Below are 6,629 nucleotides of genomic sequence, written 5' to 3' on the forward strand. Positions count from 1 at the left end.
GTCTTTCGAATTATTCTGGAAATTAATTAAATCATTCTTTACGATTAAATTATCGGCCCAACGTTTAATTATTTCTCCACCTTATATTTCCAATTTAAAAGCCCCAAATAAAACAATACTCTAATTTAAATTGAGACTTAGCCCAATAGATTGGCCCAAGATTAATTAAAAAGGTCCAAATCTTTAAGTCCACATCTTCCCCATCCCCATCCCCATCGTAACTCCCTCTTCTCCAAAACTTCACATTTGAGAATTTCCTAATTGGGGACAAAACCCAGCGGCGCCTCCCTCCGTCTCCCATCCCTCTCAAAGATTGAGTCGCCGCCTCCGCCAACTTCCTTCCCGTCGCCGGCCGCTGCTCACCACCCAATCAATGGCCCCAAATCCGCCGAGGGACCCGACGCGTCGACGGTGCCGCCGCTGCTGCTCGCCGTCGCTCGTTGTTCGCGGCCGCCGCTGCTGCTCCGTCACCGATTCGTCCTCGGCGTTCTACCACCGTCGCCGTCAGTCGTCACTGCTGGAGCGGAGGCAACCCAGCCGCCGGAGCAGTCACCCCCTGCTATCGCAGAGAGGTCCAGCCGCCGGACAGACACCGCGCAGCCCCGATCAACTCCGAACAGCCCCGAAACGTCCCGAAGCTAAGTTCTCGTACTCAAATTATGCTCTTTCCGCATTCGATTAACTACGGGCGATGTTCTTTAGTTGATTGTTGATTTTCTTGTTTGGTTTTATGTGATGCGAATGCTATGAACGAATGCTAACAGTTCATGATTCGAAAAAGGGGAAAAAATTATACCTTGCGACGTAAACTTGGGTGTTGAAACAAAATGGACGCAACTTCTTCCTCCTCCCCTTCTCTCGGCTCTCTCTCGGTTATTTCTCTCTCTCACAAATCTTTTTTTTTTTTTCTTGGAAATGTTGAAGTGAAAGGGTAAGAGAGGAGATAAATGAAGGATCTTGATGTATTAATTTGTGTGACTTTTGATTTTAGAATTGAAGGTGGAAGAGGGAAGGTGAAGGAGTTGGAAACATGGAGAGTCTCCATGTGAGAGGACCGGCCGAGAAAGGAGGAAAAAGAAAGAAAAGAAAGGAAGAAAAGTGTTGGGCTTGCTCCCACATTTTTTTGAAAGAATTGGGCTCAAAATAATTTATTTTGTTGTAAATCATTCAAGCCCAACTATATATATTTGTCAGCATTTTTCTATTTTCCATGGCCCAAAGCCATTTTGTAAAATAACACATTGGACTTTCTCTATATTTATTTGGATCAGCCCTAAGTTCTTATTTTTTTGTTCGTTTCCTTTCGTTTAGACAAATTATTATTTGTCTCGTAGTAACTTGATGTTATTCCAAGTACTATAAAAAGTACGGGCGTTACAAGTAAGGCTTAGAAATATGCGGACTGACATTGCAACCTCTCACGATAGGTAATCTAGGCCTATCTAGGTGTGAATTCTTATTTTTCTTTGTTCAGAACTGACCGTGTTACCTTAAAGTTGACGACGCCACAACCGGTCTACTAAAACAAAGACTTAGACTTTGTTACGTTGCTTATACATTTAAATATGCCATAAACATCCATTAAATGTAAAACATAACAACATTATGACAAAAGTAATCTGTTTCATTCCTTTGAAAAATAACATATAGAGTTTTACAGTATTCAATCACTCGAAATGTGATTTCTAGTATACAAACTCTAACAGTCTAAGGCATGCTAAACATGTATTTTAAATAAATATAAAATAAATAGTTAATAAGTGTCTGAAATTAAACAGAATAAATTGAATTGGTAAAACAAATGAAAACAAAATAAGTTAAACTCAATTGATAGTATTTTAATTTCTTTCTTTTTATAATTGTGAAAATGACCAATTAAATCTAATTTATTTAATTTCTTTTTATCTATCTAATTCGAAACCCATACTAATAAATTATTTATTTATCACTTCTTTAACATTTCCATTCTTAAAATATGCAAAGAGTCATAAATTTTTTATCTTCACTTACATTTCCATTCTTAAAATATGCAAAGAGTCATAAATTTTTCTTTCTTCACTTAACATTTCCATTCTTAAAATATGCAAAGAGTCGTAAATTATTTTCTCCACTTAACATTTCCATTTTAAAGTATGCAAAGAGTCATAAATTTTTTTTTCTTCACTTAGCAATTTCGTATTTTCATTCAAAAAATTACTACTCCATAATATTTTACTATAGATGAATCATCATACGTTAATTTCTCTATGTAGAACGAATTAGTTCTTATCTCATGTGTAGATATACTCATATAAAGAGCCAAAATCCAAAATAAAAATGATATAAAAATTAAATTACATTTATAATTTTAATCAATTAATGATATGTGGAAGAAAAGAGCCAAAATCCAAAATTAAAATGGTACAAAAAATTAAATTACAGTTACAACTTTTGCAATTAATGATACGTGGGAGAAAAGAATCAAATCCAAAATAAAAATGGCAAAAAAAATTACAATTACAATTACAATTTTTTGCAATTAATGATGAGGAAAAAAGTGGCAAATCTAAAATAATTTTAGTTACAACTTTTGAAATTAATGATTATAATGCGAGAGATGAAATTGGAGTGAAAATAATGAGAAACAATAAAAAAGTACTATCCAATATAACACAATAAATTATGATACGTGTGCGAGTTGAAAATTTGAAGGAAAAAATGTGATAATTATTGTGCAACGACCACCAAACAACAATGTGATAATTATTGTGCAACAACCGCCAAACGACAAATATAGTTGTCGATTAATAAATATAGAGTTTTACCATAAAATACAAGCTTATTTTTAATTCAAATCAGTATTATTATTTTACAATAACGAATATAAGATAAGTTAAAGTTTGTTTTAACGATAAACTAACGACAAAAATCGTCGTGATAATGACATACAACAAAAGAATGTTGTATGCAACGTAATAAAGTTTCACCATAAAAAAAAGTTTATATACACCCAGATCATAATTAATTTCACTCTCACTTAATAATAAATTTAACATTAAATTCCAAATTTTGGGATAAAATCATTTAACTTTACTTATGAGAGAGAATGGTTTTTAACTTTTTATTATATGAACATCAAATTCATGTTTTGAGTCACAGTTAAAACAATATAGAAAAAATAAATATTTTATACAAGATTTTGCATTAATGCAAAAAAGTTCTTAGGGTTGCTAATGTCTCTATAAAACAGTCTGAAAAACTACACACATTTCACTCATCTCACTCTCTCTAAAACAGTTCCTTATTCAAGCAAATTACTCTAAATACGTATGCATTCTCTCTCTCTCTCTCTCATGTTGTATATTTTTGGGAACATGATTCTGCACTATAATCAAGATCACTTGGTTGAGAACCATCGGAACCATCACAATCAGAACCATCTGAACCATCACAGTTATCAGAACTATCAGAACCATCACAATTATCAGAACCATCTGAACCATCATAACTATCACATGTCACATTTGGTACATCTAGTTGTTCATCAACCTCCCTCCCAAATGTGTTGAATTCAAAGCTATGATATTCATCATCCTTCCTAGATGTCCGACATCAAAACTATGATAATCATCTCTCCTAGACGTTCCAACATCATGATGAGTGATAGGTGGTTCAAATTGCAACGCAGTAGTAACCGGAGTATATTCAATAAAAAGTTGAATTTAACGTGGATTTTCAGCAAATATATACTCCAACAAATTATCATCCACTGGTGTAGCTATATAACTCACAACTCCACTAAAAACCACAGGATGCCTCCATGTTAAATCAATAGTATGTGCATCCAAATCAATTCCATTTTTTTCACATATCATTGAAACTAGCTGATAATAAGATATCTTTTCATTCAATATAATAAATGATTTTGCACGAGGGGGATCATAAGCAACACCCAAACCTGGGAGCTGAATAATTTTCTCATCCTAATATAAACTCACAAACACCATCAAGCGTGCAAAATAAGTACGAAAAAACATCATATACTCTAAATTCAACATACTTTAATAAATATTTCACAAATTTAAATACGAAAATTCAATACCAAGTTCAATGCTTCGATTATATATTTAGTTTACAATGCATACATATGACTACATCAATGGCCTAAATTCAATGTTTTTCTTGTCACACAATGTCAAACCATGAACCATAAATCTATACGTAACTAACATATAGCAATGATAATTGAAATTAATGGTCAAAAATTACCTAACACCACTTAAAATAGGAATTAGAGCATCAAAATATCGGATTCACTTCGATTTCCGCTGGCTAGAGACGTTGGGCATTGCTGAGAGTGAGAGAGTAAGCGAGGTGGAAGTGAACTTTCTGCCGACTGGACTGGAACATGTATCCAAGTCAAACACGCTAGAGCGTCACGCGTGTTTAATTAAAAGACGCGAGAGCGTCACGCGTGTTTAATTAAAAGACGCGAGAGCGTCATGCGTGTTTATCAAAGACGCGAGCGAGAGGCTCACACGTCTTTCCCATCACTGGAAATGTTTTTTTCTCGGTCACAAATGGCGGATATCATCTCTCATGACGTACATTTGCGGAATTTTTCCAAGGACTTAGCTGTTGATTCGAAGGCGGCGGCTGGCCGTAGTGATCGCGGCCGTCGAAGAGAGAAGGAGAGGAAGGCGGCGAGGGGAAGAAGCGGCGGGGAGGCCGACGGGCGGCGACGGAAGGAGCGCCGCTGCGTCCGCCTTCTATCTGGAGATCGTCCCCTCCTAATTAGAAGAAATTGGGAGCGAGATGGAGAGAGAATCGACGGCGGTGGACGTTGTCGGAGTTTTCGTCGCCAGCCAGGAAGAGCGACGGAGTGACGAGCTGCGGACTGCAGCAGACGGCGAGGATGAAGCTTCCGCCGCTACGAGCCGCCGGCGGGCCCTGACAGAACGGCGGTTCGCCAGAGAAGTGAAACAACGAGAGAGGAAGAGGAAATTAGGTCCTAATTTAGGGGTTTAGGTTAACAATTGATTTTGGGGGTGAAGTGTTTACGGGAGAGAGATGAATAGGAAGGTAATTTGTGAAAGAAAGGGAGTTGATTGAGATTGAGTATTTGGGAGTATAAGTAATTGGGCCAAAGAATTCCCATAAAATTTGGCCCAATTCTTTGTGAAGAAAGACTATACAAATTATTTGATTAGGATCTAATTAGTAAATGGTAGTTAATTTGGGCCAAGGTAATCAATTGGAAGAATGGCCTGCTTTTGAAATAATTTTATTTTGGAGTTGGGCCACTCCTTAAGAGCATAAAAATTTTGTTCAAGAATTAATTAACTTACAGGCCCTCCTAATGTTGACCTATCAAATTATTGATGGTCCGCTAATTTAATTCCACAATGAAAAATGTAATTCACAGACATTAGTTTAGTGCTCGAATAATTGATATTAAGAAATGGTGCACTAATTATTTCCGCAATAACGAATAGACCTCATACTTAATTTAATGCCTGAATAATTTGCATAGGAGGTAACGCTCTTTTGTTAAACGAATAATTGGTAGACCTCCACACAATTTAAATCACTCGATTTAATTAAGGCTCAAAGACTTTTCTAGGGAATAAGAAAAAGAATGAGATGATCACGCACTTAGGAATGCATTCACGTTAAGTAATTTGGCTTCTTAAGCCTAATTAAGTATTATTTTCATGTTTCTAAAGGGACGTCTTCGCTCGTCGTTTAAGACCAAATCAAGAAAACTCTTCGGCTAAGGAAATAGCTTTGAGGTGGGAATCTTTTCAAAACGTGATTTTAGTATGAATATGTGAATCTTTTCTAAACATGTTTGTCATGCCATGTTTTGCTTTTACGATTACCTATCTGTTTGGCTATGCCAATCATGTTAAATCGAATTCGGGTCCTAGTAGGGCCGCAAACCCTACTCGGACTAGTGTACACATATGGGGACCGTGAGCTAGCTTTCGAGTTGGCCGGTCCAGTGACCGTCGTGGAATGTGGCCACATTCCCGGTTCACATACGTTCAGATATGGTATCTATGTTTATGTGATTGCGCAATCAATTTTATGAAATTAAAGGAAATTTAGTGACTCGGCCCTTTTAAATGAAAACCCCGTGTTCACTCAACTGTGGCTGACAAATTTAAATGAAACATATATTTTGGCACTATGTCCACTGAGTATATAAAGTACTCAGCAGTGCATGTTTCTTTTCTAACGTGCAGGTTGAACGTATAAGAGGAGGCGAAGGTGTTGGGTAATGGCGTTTAATAAGTATCAATAGGTAGCCCAAAGTAGTATGTCTTCACACACGATACTTTGTCTTGGACTCTTCCACTGCAACAGGACTATGTACTAGGAGTTTATGAACCCAGTTATTTTACTCTGATTTCATTTTGACTATGCGCCATCGTCGCCTTCGGAATTAATGTTTTGAGTTGACTTACCCCTTATGTTATCCCTTTCTATTTTGAGACTATTTAGTCACGATATAGCTGCACTCACTAGCACTACGGAGATGTGGTCGTGACATTATTTAATTGCAAAACTGTTCGTTGAATTAACGATGTCTGAGACTATGTTTATACTCCGATTCTCGTTGATTACTTGAAGAAGATGAAGTCTTT

The 6,629-nt window shown here is 36.5% G+C and overlaps 1 long non-coding RNA gene across 1 annotated transcript; it reads left to right on the forward strand.

The window, feature by feature from the left end:
• The first annotated feature begins 231 nt into the window (after positions 1–231).
• LOC121754233 lies at positions 232–1,288 on the forward strand. Its single transcript, XR_006040565.1, has 2 exons — positions 232–872; positions 992–1,288. It is a non-coding gene; the product is annotated as an uncharacterized LOC121754233 (long non-coding RNA).
• Positions 1,289–6,629: the final 5,341 nt, after the last annotated feature.

Source organism: Salvia splendens, chromosome 11, assembly GCF_004379255.2.
Source record: "Salvia splendens isolate huo1 chromosome 11, SspV2, whole genome shotgun sequence".
Classification (NCBI taxonomy): domain Eukaryota; kingdom Viridiplantae; phylum Streptophyta; class Magnoliopsida; order Lamiales; family Lamiaceae; genus Salvia; species Salvia splendens.